The sequence below is a fragment of the Cherax quadricarinatus genome, chromosome 14, assembly GCF_038502225.1.
Source record: "Cherax quadricarinatus isolate ZL_2023a chromosome 14, ASM3850222v1, whole genome shotgun sequence".
Lineage (NCBI taxonomy): Eukaryota > Metazoa > Arthropoda > Malacostraca > Decapoda > Parastacidae > Cherax > Cherax quadricarinatus.
The window spans coordinates 16632644-16651846 of NC_091305.1; the positions used below are offsets into that span (position 1 = coordinate 16632644).

Sequence of the window (19203 nt, forward strand, 5' to 3'; positions counted from 1 at the left end):
AAATCACCATCTTTAAGAAGCTCTAGAATCTGAGGACCATTGAAGACTCCCTCTCTTATCTTAGCGTCGCTCAGTGAGGGGAATTTTTGTTAAATACTTGAATCCGTGACTGGTTTTGTCTAAAGCTTTTATAAAGTTTTTCATAAACCCCAGTTTTATGTGTTGTGGTGGTAGCAAAATTTTGTTTGGTTCAATGAGAGGTGGATATTGAACAGGCCACTAAATCACCTTCCATTACGAAGAAGTTGTTGAACTGCTGCTGACAGTTGCAAAATTTTGAAATCTTCACATCAGCTACTAGGAGATTCCACTGTTGAAGACGAGAGCCTTGCAGCTCTGCTGCAAGGAGGATTTAGACAAACTCTACTCTTGGTCAGAAAAGTGGCAGATGCAGTTCAATGTAGATAAATGCAAGGTTCTGAAGTTCGGGAGTGTCCATAACCCTAGCACTTACAAGTTAAATAATGTAGAACTTAGCCATACAGATTGCAAAAAGGACTTGGGGGTTATGGTAAGCAGCAACCTTAAACCAAGACAGCAATGCCTAAGCGTACGTAATAAGGCAAATAGATTACTGGGATTTATATCAAGAAGTGTAAGCAACAGAAGTCCAGAGGTCATACTGCAGCTTTATACATCATTAGTAAGGCCTCACCTAGATTATGCAGCTCAATTCTGGTCTCCATATTACAGAATGGACATAAATTCGTTAGAAAACATTCAGCGTAGGATGACTAAATTAATACATAGCATTAGAAATCTTCCTTATGAAGAAAGATTGAAGACTCTTAAGTTACATTCACTTGTTAGACGAAGAATGAGGGGAGACCTGATCGAAGTGTATAAGTGGAAGATAGGTATTAATAAAGGGGATATTAACAAGGTCTTGAGGATATCTCTCCAAGAGAGAACCCGCAGTAATGGATTTAAATTAGATAAGTTTAGATTTAGAAAGGACATAGGAAAGTATTGGTTTGGAAATAGGGTAGTTGATGAGTGGAACAGTCTACCTAGTTGGGTTATTGAGGCTAGGACTTTGGGTAGTTTCAAATTTAGGTTGGATAAGTACATGAGTGGGAGGGGTTGGATTTGAGAGGGACTTGCACATCGGAGCTTGTTTCTTGGGTGGCATTGAAAATTGGGTTGGTCAAATGTTTGTTAGTGGGATGAATTGTAAAGGACCTGCCTAGTATGGGCCAACAGGCCTGCTGCAGTGTTCCTCCTTTCTTATGTTTTTATGTTCTTATCCCTGACAAGGTCATGGAGTTCCCATTTTCTTATGAGATGTGGCCTAAAGGAGTGTGCTTCATCAAAGTTTCGGTCACACTGTAATCCAGCACTGTCATCCTTTTCTTCATCTGACTCGAAGGATACAGAAGTTTGTGCATCAGGAACAGGTAGACCTTCTTCATGTGGAACCGAGTGAATAGCTGATGAAATGTTTGGATATTCAATGGACCCCCCCCTCCCTTTTTTTTTTTATTCTTTGAAAAGCCCTTTTGTACTGGAGGTACCATGGAGAAATAACAATTGTTGGTCTGGTCTGTTGGCTCCTGCCATGTCATTGGCACAGCAAAAGGCATTCCTTTCCTCTTCCTGTTCAACCATTGGCGAAGGTTAGTAGCACAATTGTTGCAGCATGTGTGTGCCTTTCTAACTATAGCAGTTATACAGCGCTTCTTTGATACAAAGGTCACCTCACCACAAATGTAGCAGAAGTTGTCTGCCCTATTCCTCGGTATGAGGCATCTGAAAGAAGAAAACAACAAACAGTTAGAAGATAAACAGAAAATTTATTCATTAATTTATCATTATAATACAGAGCATGACAGCTAAGCAGAAGTATTTATATCTTTCAGTAGGAAAATAAAATTAATATAATATACCTCACATTCATATCAATAGTTTGCTCAGTGAATATTTATTATAAGTTTAAAAGTGTTTGGCTAAGAAAATCACTTACTTTTCACCTCAGAATATAAACTTGCACAGCACAACCACCTTCTATGACTGCTGGAACAATAATGAAGGGTAATGAGACTGTGAGTGTGGTAAGAAACACACTGCCACAAGCCTGTTGTGACACGTAGGTATATATTGAAAAATAGAGCTAACAAACAATTTTAACCATGATATTCATTATCAGTCACCTAAAATTAGTTGGAAATTGCTACTCTGGTCTCGGAAGCATTTTGGTTGTTGACCAGTGATATATTATTACTCTTGTTTGACGTAAAATTGTTTTACAGCCTCTTCTCACTTGCTGACATACTCGTTTACTGACAACTCTGAGTTATGACTGGCTCTCCCATGAATCGGTATAGTATGCCGTACGAGAAACAGGCAGTGTGGTGTCTCAGCGTCAAGCATCTCAGCCTCCTTCCTACAGCCTTTCAGTACACTAGCTTTCACAGTCTCCAAGACTACATATTTGTACTAATTTGTACTTTTTTGTGCACCCTATAGTGCAAGATAGAAGTGCAGCAGCACTTGGAAGAGGAAAATGGAAGTACAAAAGAAGTTCATTGTGAAGGGGTTAGTGATGCATCTCAGCATCAAGTAATATCCAAAATTACATATTTCGTCTTTAAATTTGTACTTTGTCACCCCATAGTACAAGATAGAGTAAGAAGTGCAGCAGCTTTTGGAAGAGGAAAATGGAGGAAGTACAAAAGAATTTCACAGTAAAGGGAGTTGGTTAGCTAGTGTGTTCATCTGTGTGTTTACACTGTCTCTTGTGGCAGCCTGAGAAATGATTAAACTCAGTGAACAAGGTATGCCGATGATAATAGTCATAATAATAATAATAATGGAAGAGCAATAAATATATTGAATCATTATTTAGTTGTAGCTACAGTTAGAGTAAGAGATAGATGGGACAAAAGGAAAATGGCAACAGTAGTAAGAGAGGTGAAAGTTTATAAACTAAGGGAGGAGGAAGTTAAGATGAGATATTAGCAACTTTTGGCAGAAAGGTGGGCTAGTGCAAGTATGGTTAGTGGGAGGTTGAAGAGGGAGGGGATAGTTTAAAAAATGCAATATTAGAATGTGGGGCAGAAGTTCGTGGCTATTGGAGGGTGGGTGCAGAGGGAAAGAGGAATGATTGGTGGAATGATGAGGTAAAGGGTATGATAAAAGAGAAAAAGGTAGCTTATGAGAGGTTTTTACAAAGCAGAAGTGATATAAGAAGGGCATAGTATGTGGAGAGTAAAACAAAGGTGAAGAGAGTGGTGTGGGAGTGCAATAGGAGAGCAAATGATAGAGTGGGAAAGGCAGTCAAGAAATTTTGCTTAGAATAAGAATTTTTTTTTGAGATAAACAGGTTAAGGAAGCCTAGAGAAATGGATTTGTCAGCTAAAAAGAGTAGGGGAGATAGTAGATGGGGAGCTGGAGGTATTGGGTAGATGGCGGGAATATTTTGAGGAACTTTTAACCCTTTGAGGGTTTCGCCCGTACTAGTACGGCTTATGACCCAGGGTTTTTGACGTACTAGTACGCCTAAATTCTAGCGCCCTCAAATCTGGTGGGAGAAAGCTGGTAGGCATACATATGAAAGAATGGGTCTATGTGGTCAGTGTGTGCAGTATAAAAAAATCCTGCAGCACACGGTGCGTAATGAGAAAAAAACTTTGACCGTGTTTTTGGAATAAAACAGCGACTTTGCATTGTATTTTCGTATGGTATTTATTGTTGTATTCTAGTTTTCTTGGTCTCATTTTATAGAATGGAAGACATATTACAGAAATTGAGATTTGACTGGTTTTACAATGAAAAGTACCTTGAAATTGAGCTCAAATGTTCGATTTTTACCAAAGTTCAAAAGTAAACAAATCATGCCAAGCGTCCAATACATGCAGTTGGTGAGTCTAATATTCTTTCACAAGTGCGCTGATATTATTTATACCATTTCTACACTAATGCAGCTGTCTACATAACAGTAAATCTTCTATTTTTTTTAAGAATAAAAATTGAAAGTGCAAAGCCGAAGAAATATAAGAGGGGCCTGGGGATGTGACTAACGAACAAAGGAAATGTTATTTTAGTGCCAGGAATGTCTTTCTTGTTTATTCTGGACCCTATTTGGAAATTGGCATCATTTGAAATTTGTGTGAAATTTGCAAAATTGCTAAATTCTGACCACTGTATTAGCTAGTTGAAATCAGTAAATGGGTGGTTTCTTGTACACATTCAATAGAAAAAATGGAGTTCTAGAGAAATAGTTATGATTTTTGTCGACTAGTACACTGGAATTGGCTGAAAATAGGGCTCAATGTGGGCAAAATCGCCGATGCGTAAACATCGTCGAGACCGCTAACTTCGCGAGAGCATAATTCCGTAAGTTTTCCATCAAATTTCATACTTTTGGTGTCATTATGATCGGGAAAAGATTCTCTATCTTTTCATAAGAAGAATTTTTTTTTTTAAATTTTACCGACCCTGAGAACAAGTCTCGGAGAGGGCCTGTCGACCCTCAAAGGGTTAAATGTCGATGAAGAAAGGGAGGCAGTAATTTCATGCACTGGCCAGGGAGGTATAACATCTTTTAGGATTTAAGAAGAGCAGGATGCGAGTGTGGGGAAGGTGCACGAGACATTTTGTAAAATGAAAAGGAGTAAAACAGCTGGAGCTGATGGGATCATGACAGAAGTGTTAAAAGCAGGGGGAGATAATGTTGGAGTGGTTGGTGTTTTTGTTTAATAAATGTATGAAAGAGGGGAAGGTACCTAGGGATTGGCAATGTGTGTGTGTATAATTCCTTTTTATAAAGCGAAGGGGGACAAAAGAGTTTGTGGTTACAGGAAAGTGGGTGCGGGAGGGAAGAGGAGCGATTGGTGGAATGATGATGTGAAGAGAGTAGTAAGGGAGAAAAAGTTAGCATATGAGAAGTTTTTACAAAGTAGAAGTGATGTAAGGAGGGAAGAGTATATGGAGAAAAAGAGAGAGGTTAAGAGAGTGGTGAAGCAATGTAAAAAGAGAGCAAATGAGAGAGTGGGTGAGATGTTATCAACAAATTTTGTTGAAAATAAGAAAAAGTTTTGGAGTGAGATTAACAAGTTAAGAAAGCCTAGAGAACAAATGGATTTGTCAGTTAAAAATAGGAGAGGAGAGTTATTAAATGGAGAGTTAGAGGTATTGGGAAGATGGAGGGAATATTTTGAGGAATTGTTAAATGTTGATGAAGATAGGGAAGCTGTGATTTCGTGTATAGGGCAAGGAGGAACAACATCTTGTAGGAGTGAGGAAGAGCCAGTTGTGAGTGTGGGGGAAGTTCGTGAGACAGTAGGTAAAATGAAAGGGGGTAAGGCAGCCGGGATTGATGGGATAAAGATAGAAATGTTAAAAGCAGGTGGGGATATAGTTTTGGAGTGGTTGGTGCAATTATTTAATAAATGTATGGAAGAGGGTAAGGTACCTAGGGATTGGCAGAGAGCATGCATAGTTCCTTTGTATAAAGGCAAAGGGGATAAAAGAGAGTGCAAAAATTATAGGGGGATAAGTCTGTTGAGTATACCTGGCAAAGTGTATGGTAGAGTTATTATTGAAAGAATTAAGAGTAAGACGGAGAATAGGATAGCAGATGAACAAGGAGGCTTTAGGAAAGGTAGTACAGTGAAACATATAAGTGAACAGTATTTAGATAAGGCTAAAGAGGTCTTCGTGGCATTTATGGATTTGGAAAAGGCGTATGACAGGGTGGATAGGGGGGCAATGTGGCAGATGTTGCAGGTGTATGGTGTAGGAGGTAGGTTACTGAAAGCAGTGAAGAGTTTTTACGAGGATAGTGAGGCTCAAGTTAGAGTATGTAGGAAAGAGGGAAATTATTTCCCAGTAAAAGTAGGGCTTAGACAAGGATGTGTGATGTCACCGTGGTTGTTTAATATATTTATAGATGGGGTTGTAAGAGAAGTAAATGCGAGGGTCTTGGCAAGAGGCGTGGAGTTAAAAGATAAAGAATCACACATAAAGTGGGAGTTGTCACAGTTGCTCTTTGTTGATGACACTGTGCTCTTGGGAGATTCTGAAGAGAAGTTGCAGAGATTGGTGGATGAATTTGGTAGGGTGTGCAAAAGAAGAAAATTGAAAGTGAATACAGGAAAGAGTAAGGTTATGAGGATAACAAAAAGATTAGGTGATGAAAGATTGGATATCAGATTGGAGGGAGAGAGTATTTAGGAGGTGAATGTATTCAGATATTTGGGAGTGGACGTGTCAGCAGATGGGTCTATGAAAGATGAGGTGAATCATAGAATTGATGAGGGGAAAAGGGTGAGTGGTGCACTTAGGAGTCTGTGGAGACAAAGAACTTTGTCCTTGGAGGCAAAGAGGGGAATGTATGAGAGTATAGTTTTACCAACACTCTTATATGGGTGTGAAGCATGGATGATGAATGTTGCAGCAAGGAGAAGGCTGGAGGCAGTGGAGATGTCATGTCTGAGAGCAATGTGTGGTGTGAATATAATGCAGAGAGTTCGTAGTTTGGAAGTTAGGAGGAGGTGCGGGATTACCAAAACTGTTGTCCAGAGGGCTGAGGAAGGGTTGTTGAGGTGGTTCGGACATGTGGAGAGAATGGAGCGAAACAGAATAACTTCAAGAGTGTATCAGTCTGTAGTGGAAGGAAGGCGGGGTAGGGGTCGGCCTAGGAAAGGTTGGAGGGAGGGGGTAAAGGAGGTTTTGTGTGCGAGGGGCTTGGACTTCCAGCAGGCATGCGTGAGAGTGTTTGATAGGAGTGAATGGAGACAAATGGTTTTTAATACTTGACGTGCTGTTGGAGTGTGAGCAAAGTAACATTTATGAAGGGGTTCAGGGAAACCGGCAGGCCGGACTTGAGTCCTGGAGATGGGAAGTACAGTGCCTGCACTCTGAAGGAGGGGTGTTAATGTTGCAGTTTAAAAACTGTAGTGTAAAGCACCCTTCTGGCAAGACAGTGATGGAGTGAATGATGGTGAAAGTTTTTCTTTTTCGGGCCACCCTGCCTTGGTGGGAATCGGCCAGTGTGATAATAAAATAAAATAAAATGAAAGAGGGGAAGGTACCTAGGGATTGGCAATGTGTGTGTGTATAATTCCTTTTTATAAAGCGAAGGGGGACAAAAGAGATTGTAAAATTTATAGGGGAATAAGTTTACTGAGTATACCAGGAAAAGTGTACGGTAGGGTTATAATTGAAAGAATTAAAGGTAAGACGGAATGTAGGATTGCGGATGAGCAAGGAGGTTTCAGAGTGGGTAGGGGATGTGTAGATCAAGTGTTTACATTGAAGCATATATGTGAACAGTATTTAGATAAAGGTAGGGAAGTTTTTATTGCATTTATGGATTTAGAAAAGGCATATGATAGTGGATAGAGGAGCAATGTGGCAGATGTTGCAAGAATATGGAATAGGTGGTAAGTTATTAAATGCTGTAAAGAGTTTTTATGAGGATAGTGAGGCTCAGGTTAGGGTGTGTAGAAGAGAGGGAGACTACTTCCTGGTAAAAGTAGGTCTTAGACAGGGATGTGTAAAGTCACCTTGGTTGTTTAATATATTTATAGATTGGGTTGTAAAGGAAGTAAATGCTAGGGTGTTCGGGAGAGGGGTGGGATTAAATTTTGGGGAATCAAATTCAAAATGTTAATTGACACAGTTACTTTTTGCTGATGATACTGTGCTTATGGGAGATTCTGAAGAAAAATTGCAGAGGTTAGTGGATGAGTTTGGGAATGTGTGTAAAGGTAGAAAGTTGACAGTGAACATAGAAAAGAGTAAGGTGATGAGGGTATCAAATGATTAAGATAAAGAAAAATTGGTTATCAAATTGGGGAGGAGGAGTATGGAAGAAGTGAATGTTTTCAGATACTTGGGAGTTGAAGTGTCGGCAGATGGGTTTATGAAGGATGAGGTTAATCATAGAATTGATGAGGGAAAAATGGTGAGTGGTGCATTGAGGTATATGTGGAGTCAAAAAACGTTATCTATGGAGGCAAAGAAGGGAATGTATGAAAGTATAGTAGTACCAACACTCTTATATGGGTGTGAAGCTTGGGTGGTAAATGCAGCAGCGAGGAGACGGTTTGAGGCAGTGGAGATGTCCTGTTTAAGGGCATTGTGTAGTGTAAATATTATGCAGAAAATTCGGAGTGTGGAAATTAGGAAAAGGTGTGGAGTTAATAAAAGTATTAGTCAGAGGGCAGAAGAGGGGTTGTTGAGGTGGTTTGGTCATTTAGAGAGAATGGATCAAAGTAGAATGACATGGAAAGCATATAAATCTATAGGGGAAGGAAGGCGGGGTAGGGGTCGTCCTCGAAAGGGTTGAGAGAGGGGGTAAAGGAGGTTTTGTGGGCGAGGGGCTTGGACTTCCAGCAAGCGTGCGTGAGCGTGTTAGATAGGAGTGAATGGAGACGAATGGTACTTGGGACCTGACGATCTGTTGGAGTGTGAGCAGGGTAATATTTAGTGAAGGGATTCAGGGAAACCGGTTATTTTCATATAGTCGGACTTGAGTCCTGGAAATGGGAAGTACAGTGCCTGCACTTTAAAGGAGGGGTTTGGGATATTGGCAGTTTGGAGGGATATGTTGTGTATCTTTATACGTACTGTATATGCTTCTAAACTGTTGTATTTTGAGCACCTCTGCAAAAACAGTGATTGTAATAAAGTTGGTAGAATTACCGACAATATGTAAAGTAAAAGGACACAAGTGCAACTAATGTGACATTTATTGTGGCAACGTTTCGCTCTTCAGGAGCTTTATCAAGCCATTACAAACAATACATGGACACAGAGGGTATATAAAGGCTCAGAGTGAGGTGCAATACTAGTGAGGTAACATTTCGATGTTCTCTAGTGGTGGTAGTAGTAGTAGTAGTAGCAGCAGCAGTGGTAGTGGTAGTGACAAAAGTAATACAATATGGTAGAGCAATTAATTCGTACATGAGTAAAAGGATATAAAAGCTATTACTTGGGTAACATAAAAATAGGTTGGACAAATATAGACAGGAAAGAGGCAGCTTGTTTCAGTGTTCACTCTCTGTAATGTGCTTTGTGTAGTATAACAGGAGAGACTATGTGATGGCAGGGTTTACTGTTTTCAGGAGGATTCTTGCTAAGACTTCGGAGATGGTGAAGCTGCCGTTGTTTTGTTTAATTGTATTAGAAACAGCAATCAGTGCTGATTCGAAGCACTTGCGTTTGCGGAAATTAGTTTCTTTGATCACTAATTGGGCGTCTCTGAATTTCATGAGATGATTGGTGGAATTTCGGTGTTGTACACAGGCGTTGTTCATGTTATCGTTCCTACATGAGTAAATGTGTTCATTGAGGCGGGTGTCGAGGTTTCTTGCTGTTTCACCTACGTAAATCTTGTCACAGCCTCCACAGGGTATAGTGTAAATTCCTGCATTGACTGGTTCATGGTGCTTTGATTTTGTCCTGGTTAGATCCTTTATTGAAGTGCTAGAAGGGAAGGCGACTCTGGTGTTAGCTTGTGAAAGTACTTTTGAGACGTTCAGTGCAACCTGGCTGTTTGGAAGAATTATAACTTTGTTGGGAGTGGTGTTGATGCGTGGAGAATTAATGATCTGAAGAGCTCTTTTCTTGCATTCACCAAACATTCACTGAGTTACATTTTCCTTCTTTTTTCATCAAAGACTGCAAGAAAAGAGCTCTTCAGATCATTAATTCTCCACACATCAACACCACTCCCAACAAAGTTATAATTCTTCCAAACAGCCAGGTTGCACTGAACGTCTCAAAAGTACTTTCACAAGCTAACACCAGAGTCGCCTTCGCTTCTAGCACTTCAGTAAAGGATCTAACCAGAACAAAATCAAAGCACCACGAACCAGTCAATGCAGGAGTTTACACTATACCCTGTGGAGGCTGTGACAAGATTTACGTAGGTGAAACAGCAAGAAACCTCGACACCCGCCTCAATGAACACATTTACGCATGTAGGAACGATAACATGAACAACGCCTGTGTACAACACCGAAATTCCACCAATCATCTCATGAAATTCAGAGACGCCCAATTAGTGATCAAAGAAACTAATTTCCGCAAACGCAAGTGCCTCGAATCAGCACTGATTGCTGTTTCTAATACAATTAAACAAAACAACGGCAGCTTCACCATCTCCGAAGTCTTAGCAAGAATCCTCCTGAAAACAGTAAACCCTGCCATCACATAGTCTCTCCTGTTATACTACACAAAGCACATTACAGAGAGTGAACACTGAAACAAGCTGCCTCTTTCCAGTCTATATTTGTCCAACCTATTCTTATGTTACCCAAGTAATAGCCTTTACATCCTTTTACTCATTTACGAATTAATTGCTCAACCATATTGTATTACTTGTCACTACCACTACTACTACTACCACTAGTGAACATCGAAATGTTACCTCACTAACATTGCACCTCACTCTGAGCCTTTATATACCCTCTGTGTCCATGTATTTTTTGTAATGGCTTGATAAAGCTCCTGGAGAGCAAAATGTTGCCACAATAAATGTCACATTAGTTGCACTTGTGTCCTTTTACTTTACAAAAACAGTGATAATGTGTGAGTGTGGTGAAAATGCTGAATGATGATGAAAGTATTTTCTTTTTGGGGATTTTTTCTTTCCTTTTTGGGTCACCCTGCCTCAGTGGGAGACGGCCGACTTGTTGAAAAAAAAAAAAAAGTTTTTTGAGTATACAGTGGACCCCCGCATAGCGACCTTAATCCGTGCAAGAGGGCTGGCTGTTATGCGAAATGTTCGGTATGCGAATGAATTTTCCCCATAAGAAATAATGGAAATCAAATTAATCCGTGCAAGACACCCAAAAGTATGAAAAAAAAAATTTTACCACATGAAATATACATTTTCCTACACACAAAGAGAAGGATACATGCACAATAGTAGAGTAGTACATGCACAATATATATTGTGCATGTACTACTCTACTAAATGAAGAATAAATGACACTTACCTTTATTGAAGATGCAGCAATGACTGATGAGACACTGTGTCCTGGGAGTGCCTTTTCCTCCTGAGTACTGTAGGTCCTGTTTGGTATTTTCTTCCAGAACAGGCCTTATCACACTGTGTATGTCACTACGATTCTTAAATCTCTCAAACCAACCTTTGCTGGCTCTAAATTCACCAATATGAGCACTAGTTCCAGGCATTTTCCCTGTTCACCTGGGTGTTAGTCGACTGGTGTGGGTTGCATCCTGGGAGACAAGATTAAGGACCCCAATGGAAATAAGTTAGACAGTCTTCGATGACACTGACTTTTTTGGGTTATCCTGGGTGGCAAATCCTCTGGGGTTAATTGTTTCTTGGTATTCTCAATAAGCCACACCAACAACGGTGGTACAGCAGCAGCAGCAGCTGACGGTGGTACAGCAGCAACAGACGATGCTACAGCAGCAGCAGACGATGCTACAGCAGCAGCAGACGATGCTACAGCAGCAGCAGACGATGCTACAGCAGCAGCAGACGATGCTACAGCAGCAGCAGACGATGCTACAGCAGCAGCAGACGATGCTACAGCAGCAGCAGACGGTACTACAGCAGCAGCAGCAGCTGACGGTGGTACAGCAGCAGCAGCTGACAGTGCAGCAGCAGCTGACAGTGCAGCAGCAGCTGACAGTGCAGCAGCAGCTGACAGTGCAGCAGCAGCTGACGGTGGTACAGCAGCAGCAGCAGCAGCTGACGGTGGTACAGCAGCAGCAGCTGACGGTGGTACAGCAGCAGCAGCTGACAGTGCAGCAGCAGCTGACGGTGGTACAGCAGCAGCAGCAGCTGTACCACCAATAGTAGCGATGGTTGATTGGGGTTTATTATACAACCTGGCCAGCTCGGAGACATGCACTCCACTTTCATACTTATCAGTGATCTTTTTCTTCATCTCTATAGTAATTCTCACCCTTATTGCTGTAGGGTTGGCACTAGAAGCCTTCTTGGGGCCCATGGTCACTTATTTTCCAGAAAAAATCACCAAAAACACTGTAATAATACAAAATGTTCCGATTGTATGCTTGGATGTTACCGCGGAGGCTGGCTGGTAAACAATGCCACCGACGGAACATGTGAGCGTGGCTCAGGCAGCACATTGGACGCGTCTCGGACGAAGGGCGGTGAGCGGGTTTTTGGGCGGTATGCGAGGCAAAATTTTTGCGATCAAAGCGTCCGGTATGCGGATTGTACGGTATGCGATGCGTCCGGTATGCGGGGGTCCACTGTACCAGGTAGTGTATGGTAGGGTTATTATTGAAAGAATTAGAGATAAGACAGAGAGCAGGATTGCAGATGAGCAAGGAGTCTTTAGAATGGGTAGGGATGTATATCTCAGGTGTTTACATTGAAGCATGTATGTAAACAATATTTAGATTAAGGTAGGGAAGTTTTCATTGCATTTATGGATTTAGAAGAGGCATATGATAAAGTAGATAGATATGAAGACAATGGCTTGTACACCTCCATGAAGCCCGGCAATGGTGACAGCATTGTCATATCCTTGAGCACGGCACAGCAAGAAGTCCAGTCCATCACTTTTCAACTTTTACAGGATATCAGAACTGATGTCAGTAGCATTTTTGCCCTTCAAAGGGAGAAAAAGAAGAAAAACTTCCTTCACTTGCACTCTTCCATCCTCCATTTGCACATACCTGATAACTTCTGACATTTGGCGAGTGTGTGACACATTTGGTGTAATGTCAAACATAACGCTGTAGTATACAGCTGTCTTGATATGAGGAACAAGCTTCTCTTTGACTCGATTTGCCAGAACACTTAAAAACTCATTTTGAGTTGTTGGTGAGAAATACAAAACTGATGACCTGTGTTCACTTGAGCTGCACTTCAGTCTCATTAGGTGCTCTTAGCACAGGATCATACCTAGCCATCAAGTCACCCACCTCAAGAAAGTTTACTCTATTTGATGGGAATTTGTCCTCCCTGTGGCCACAAAATGCTAGGTTCTGTTTAGCCGGAAACAGTGTAATGTCGAGCAACCTGTACAGTATTTCCCTCCACCTTTTCTTCTGGATTTCCATTGAAACAATTATTTCTGCATCTATGGTTTTGTTCACCCTTAGACCGGCTGCCATGGTTTTCCAGTTTTTGAGGCAACATAGGTGTTCATCAGAAGTTTAATGATTGTGTGTTTTTGGATTCAGCTTCCACCATATTTGATAAATTAGACACATGTGCAACTCTTGGGTATCTTTATTGAGGAAACGTTTCGCCACACAGTGGCTTCATCAGTCCATACAAAGGAGAATCTTGAGGAACAGGAGGAGAATGAGGTAATCAGTCCCTCAACCTTGAGTCGATGTGGTCAGTCCATCAATCTTGAATAGAATACGACATACGTGCTGAGAAGGAGCTTATAAACCGTTGGCAGGAGAGGTGCAGAAGTCATAGGTCGTGTAACATTTGTTCAATGTTGAAGTAGGTCGTGCCCAAGAATTAGGCAAGCGAAGAATTCCCAAGTATTAACATCCCAAGAAGTTGCAGTGTCTGACAATGGTTCTCTGAACCATTCATCTACAAACCTGTCAGACACTGCAACTTCTTGGGATGTTAATACTTGGGAATTCTTCGCTTGCCTAATTCTTGGGCACGACCTACTTCCACATTGAACAAATGTTACACGACCTATGACTTCTGCACCTCTCCTGCCAACGGTTTATAAGCTCCTTCTCAGCACGTATGCCGTATTCTATTCAAGATTGATGGACTGACCACATCGACTCAAGGTTGAGGGACTGATTACCTCATTCTCCTCCTGTTCCTCAAGATTCTCCTTTGTATGGACTGATGAAGCCACTGTGTGGCGAAACGTTTCCTCAATAAAGATACCCAAGAGTTGCACATGTCTAATTTATCAACATGTCGGTTCTCTGAACCATTCATCTTCCACCATATTTAAAACCCAGTCACAAACTTGGATGTTATACTTGTAACACAAGTGGTAAACAATTGACAGCAGTAACATTATAATTTCCCACCGACTGATGAGTACACCATCCATGATCACAAAACTTTCTCGCCATTCAGCATCTTTTTGTGGAACCATTCTTTAGAAAGCTGACATTCATCCCCTTTAGAATTTTTCCTCTTATCTACCTCTCTTGATGATTTCAATCCAGGAATGGTTTGGAACTGGAATTTTCCAAGAAGAAACGTCACACGTCAATGCTAACTTTGACTCATTCCCTTCATTCTTCTTACTTATACAGTGGAACCTCAAAAATCAAACTTAATCCGTTCCAGGAGCTAGTTCTAAATTCGAAAAGTCTGAAATTCAAAGCAATATTTCCCATAAGAAATAATGGAAATACAATTAATCTGTTCCAGAAACCCAAAAATATTCACAAAAAAATACATTTTATAGAGATTAATTAGTTTTACATACAACAAATACTATAGTTTTTAATTATGTATAGTAATACATATAAATAACATTTTTACTTACCTTTATTGAAGATTGATGATGGCATCTGGAAGATAGGGAGGAGGAGAGAGGGAGTTGGGGTTAGTGTTTGGAAGGAGAATCCCCCTCCATGAGGACTTCAGGTAAAGCCCTCTCTGGGGTTACTTCCCTTCTCTGTCTTTTAATGCCACTAGGACCAGCTTGAGAGTCACTGGATCCCTGTCTCACAAAATAACTGTCCATGTCCCTAAAATGGGACATGGTTCTGTCACTGAACTTGTTGCAAAGATGGCTTGTTTCAGCTTGCTCAGGGTTGTACTTCTGCGCAAACATTTGGACATCATTCCACTTGGCACAAATCTCCTTGATCTTTGAAGAAGGCACCTCATCCACTCCCTATATTAACACCTTTCGCAACATCAGCTTCCTTGATTTGTTCTTTCTTTGACAGGATAGAACCGATGGTCGACTTGTTTTTCCCATACATCCTGGCAAGCTTAACAGGTCCCTCACCACTCTCATGCTTCTGTATTATTTCCTTCTTCACATCTATGGTGTTTCTCACTTTCTTTACCACAGGGGTACCACTAGCAAGTTTCTTTGGGCCCATGGCAGCTTATTTCACAGCCCCGCAAGCACTAAACACAACAAAATAATCGTAAAATGCGTAAATGAGAGCGCAGGTTAGTGTTTACTCGAGCATAAACAAAGCTAGACTGCTCATGGCGCCTGCGCGGGGACACGGATAGAGCGGGCGGCAGACAGGTCCTGTACCTGGCGGTCTGAAAATAGGGGCGCATTTGATAATAGGGACACAGTTTGTCCGAAAAAATGGTCCTATTTTCGAAACGTTCGATATGTGATACATTCGATTTTTGAGGTTCCACTGTACAGTGGATCCCCGCTTTACGATCAGCTCCCAATGCGACCAATTATGTAAGTATATTTACGTAAGTGCGTTTGTACGTGCATGTTAGGGGGTCTGAAATGGACTAATCTAATTCACAATATTCCTTATGGGAACAAATTCGTTCAGTAATGGCACCTGAACATACTTCTGGAGTGAAATATCGTAAGCCGGGGGTCCACTGTATTACCATTGTCGGAGTCTGAATCGACATCAGTGTTATCATGACTAAAATCATTTGATGAACTCTGGCCATTATTGGGTTTCTTGAGATATTGAACCATAAACCCAGCCATTTTTCTCATTAGCTGGACTTCTTCATTTTTTGCCTTCCTTTGTTGACATCCACTAGGCCTCTTTGATTCATGCACTCCACACTTAACACCCCTCTGAAGGAGGGGTGTTAATGTTGCAGTTTGAAAACTGTAGTGTAAAGCACCCTTCTGGCAAGACAGTGATGGAGTGAATGATGGTGAAAGTTTTTCTTTTTCGGGCCACCCTGCCTTGGTGGAATCGGCCAGTGTGTTAATAATGAAAAAACAAGGCATGATATTACTTCAGTGATCTGAAAAAAGAATGCCAGGTTCACTGTTTTGGTTCTACTGAGTATTCGGTAATTTTTAATGGTGACACACAAATAAATGGTGCCAATTATATATACTATTGAGGATGAAATGAAGTTAGGAAAGGAAATAAGTGGGCTAAGCTCAGATGAAATTAAGACTAGCAAATAATAACTGTTTCATGATTGCATTAATTTTTTCAATAGAACCTAATTTGGATATTTAACTCACTCTAACCAGACTGAGAGCAAAGCAGAAAAAATTTAGCCCACCTCCCAATGAATTGGCAAAATAATCATAATGGTCATTATGGATGTAACACTGTGTATCGCATTATTTGGTAAGCCTCCTGGCCCTATAGGCTTTGGCCAACAAGGATTGGTAACAACAATGCATGGTTAAAACAGATATCGACATTACAGTAGGCTAAGTATGCACATTGCATTAGATACATGGCATAGAACTTAACCAAAACAAATTTACTGAAAAAACTTGGCCTTGCCTTTGAACTTTTTATTAATTGCAATTTTTAATATCTTGACTGGGAATGTCGAGTGTTCAAACTATCAAATTAAATCATTTGATCTGCCACGGACCCTATCCCTAGGCTAAATAAAATCCCTCAATGATAATCATAATACAGTAGGGCCCCACTTACATGGCAGGTTAGGTTCCAGGCTACCGCCATGATCATGGTGATGCCAGGTGGATTAAGGGTTTTTCCAAAATATCGTAAATAAAATTATCAATTTATTGTAGTTTTCCGTATAGCATCATTGATTTTCCCTATATAGGCCTGTTTGTATTCTGTAATCATATGGTACCTGGAGTTTACCTGGAGAGAGTTTCGGGGGTCAACGCCCCCGCGGCCCGGTCTGTGACCAGGCGGCCTGGTGGATCAGAGCCTGATCAACTAGGCTGTTACTGCTGGCTGCACGCAAACCAACGTACGAGCCACAGCCCGGCTGGTCAGGTACCGACTTTAGGTGCTTGTCCAGTGCCAGCTTGAAGACTGCCAGGGGTCTGTTGGTAATCCTCCTCATGTATGCTGGGAGGCAGTTGAACAGTCTCAGGGCCCCTGACACTTATTGTATGGTCTCTTAATGTGCTAGTGACACGCCTGCTTTTCATTGGGGGGATGTTGCATCGTCTGCCAAGTCTTTTGCTTTCGTAGTGAGTGATTTTCGTGTGCAAGTTCGGTACTAGTCCCTCTAGGATTTTCCAGGTGTATATAATAATGTATCTCTCCCGCCTGCGTTCCAGGAAATACAGGTTCAGGAACCTCAAGCACTCCCAGTAATTGAGGTGTTTTATCTCAGTTATGTGCGCCGTGAAGGTTCTCTGTACATTTTCTAGGTCAGCAATTTCACCTGCCTTGAAACGTGCTGTTAGTGTGCAGCAATATTCCAGCCTAGATAGAACAAGTGACCTGAAGAGTGTCATCATGGGCTTGGCATCCCTAGTTTTGAAGGTTCTCATTATCCATCCTGTCATTCTTCTAGCAGATGTGATTGATACAATGTTATGGTCCTTGAAGGCGAGATCCTCCAACATGATCACTCCCAGGTCTTTGATGTTGGTGTTTCGCTCTATTTTGTGGCCAGAATTTGTTTTGTACTCTGATGAGGATTTAATTTTCTCGTGTTTACCATATCTGAGTAATTGAAATTTCTCATCGTTGAACTTCATATTGTTTTCTGCAGCCCACTGAAAGATTTGGTTGATGTCCGCCTGGAGCCTTGCAGTGTCTGCAATGGAAGACACTGTCATGCAGATTCGGGTGTCATCTGCAAAGGAAGACACGGTGCTGTGGCTGACATCCTTGTCTGTCAGATATGAGGATGAGGAACAAGATGGGAGCGAGTACTGTGCCTTGTGGAACAGAGCTTTTTACCGTAGCTGCCTCGGACTTCACTCTGTTGACTACTACTACTCTGTGTTCTGTTAGTGAGGAAATTATAGATCCATCGACCAACTTTTCCTGTTATTCCTTTAGCACGCATTTTGTGCGCTGTTACACCATGGTCACACTTGTCGAAGGCTTTTGCAAAGTCTGTATATATTACATCTGCATTCTTTTTGTCTTCTAGTGCATCTAGGACCTTGTCGTAGTGATCCAATAGTTGAGACAGACAGGAGCGACCTGTTCTAAACCCATGTTGCCCTGGGTTGTGTAATTGATGGGTTTCTAGATGGGTGGTGATCTTGCTTCTTAGGACCCTTTCAAAGGTTTTTATGATATGGGATGTTAGTGCTATCGGTCTGTAGTTCTTTGCTATTGCTTTATTGCCCCCTTTGTGGAGTGGGGCTATGTCTGTTGTTTTTAGTAACTGTGGGACGATCCCCGTGTCCATGCTCCCTCTCCATAGGATGGTAAAAGCTCGTGATAGGGGCTTCTTGCAGTTCTTGATGAACACGGAGTTCCATGAGTCTAGCCCTGGGGCAGAGTGCATGGGCATGTCATTTATCGCCTGTTCGAAGTCATTTGGCGTCAGGATAACATTCCAGATAGGCTTGTGTTAACCAAATTCTGTGGCTCTCTCATAAAATTTAGATCTTCGACTCTGTCTGGTTAGCGGCTTGCTAAAAATTGAGTCATATTGGGACTTGAGTAGCTCACTCATTTCCTTGCTGTCATCTGTGTAGGACCCATCTTGTTTAAGTAGGGGCCCAATACTGGACGTTGTTCTCGACTTTGATTTGGCATAGGAGAAGAAATACTTTGGGTTTCTTTCGATTTCATTTATGGCTTTTAGTTCTTCCTGCGATTCCTGACTCCTATAAGATTCCTTTAGCTTAATAGACTATATAGAAACAAAGGATTTGTCTCTTATGTTGCTGCAACACTGTTTTGGGCATTAGTGTCACCTTCTTTAGAGGCTCTTAGTTGTCACCCCTTGGTGTCAGCCAGGGCAGGCCAGCCCCCCCCACCCCCACCCTCCAGGTTATGCCGCCACTGGCATTGTGTGTCTGATGTACAACTGTAAAAGATCACTCATATCCAATGCAAAGACTGAATAAAGTGTGATTTTCAGCCATGTGTACATTTTCTGTAATATTTTGGAAGCAAGTTGACCTATTTCATTCAATTCAATTCAAGTTTATTCTCTATGAGGGTTACAATGTGGGGTTTACAGGTTTAGGGTATTGTGTGGTTTACATGTTATAAAATACTAATTACAGAGGGGGCCACTAGGACACCTAGCATGGCTAGGCATTTCGGGCAGACTTAGATTAATTCTTAACATTAAATCCTTACGGATTATGGTATTAAGGCTAAGTGACTACATCATAATTTGTGAGTTTAGCAATGTGAATGCTTTTGTTTTGG

At 41.3% G+C, this 19203-nt stretch overlaps 1 protein-coding gene across 1 annotated transcript in view; it reads left to right on the forward strand.

Moving 5' to 3' along the window:
- LOC128698605 (probable ATP-dependent RNA helicase DDX43) overlaps positions 1–19203 on the forward strand; it is a 100834-nt gene that overhangs the window by 34133 nt on the left and 47498 nt on the right. The gene's annotated exons all lie outside the window — the stretch shown is intronic.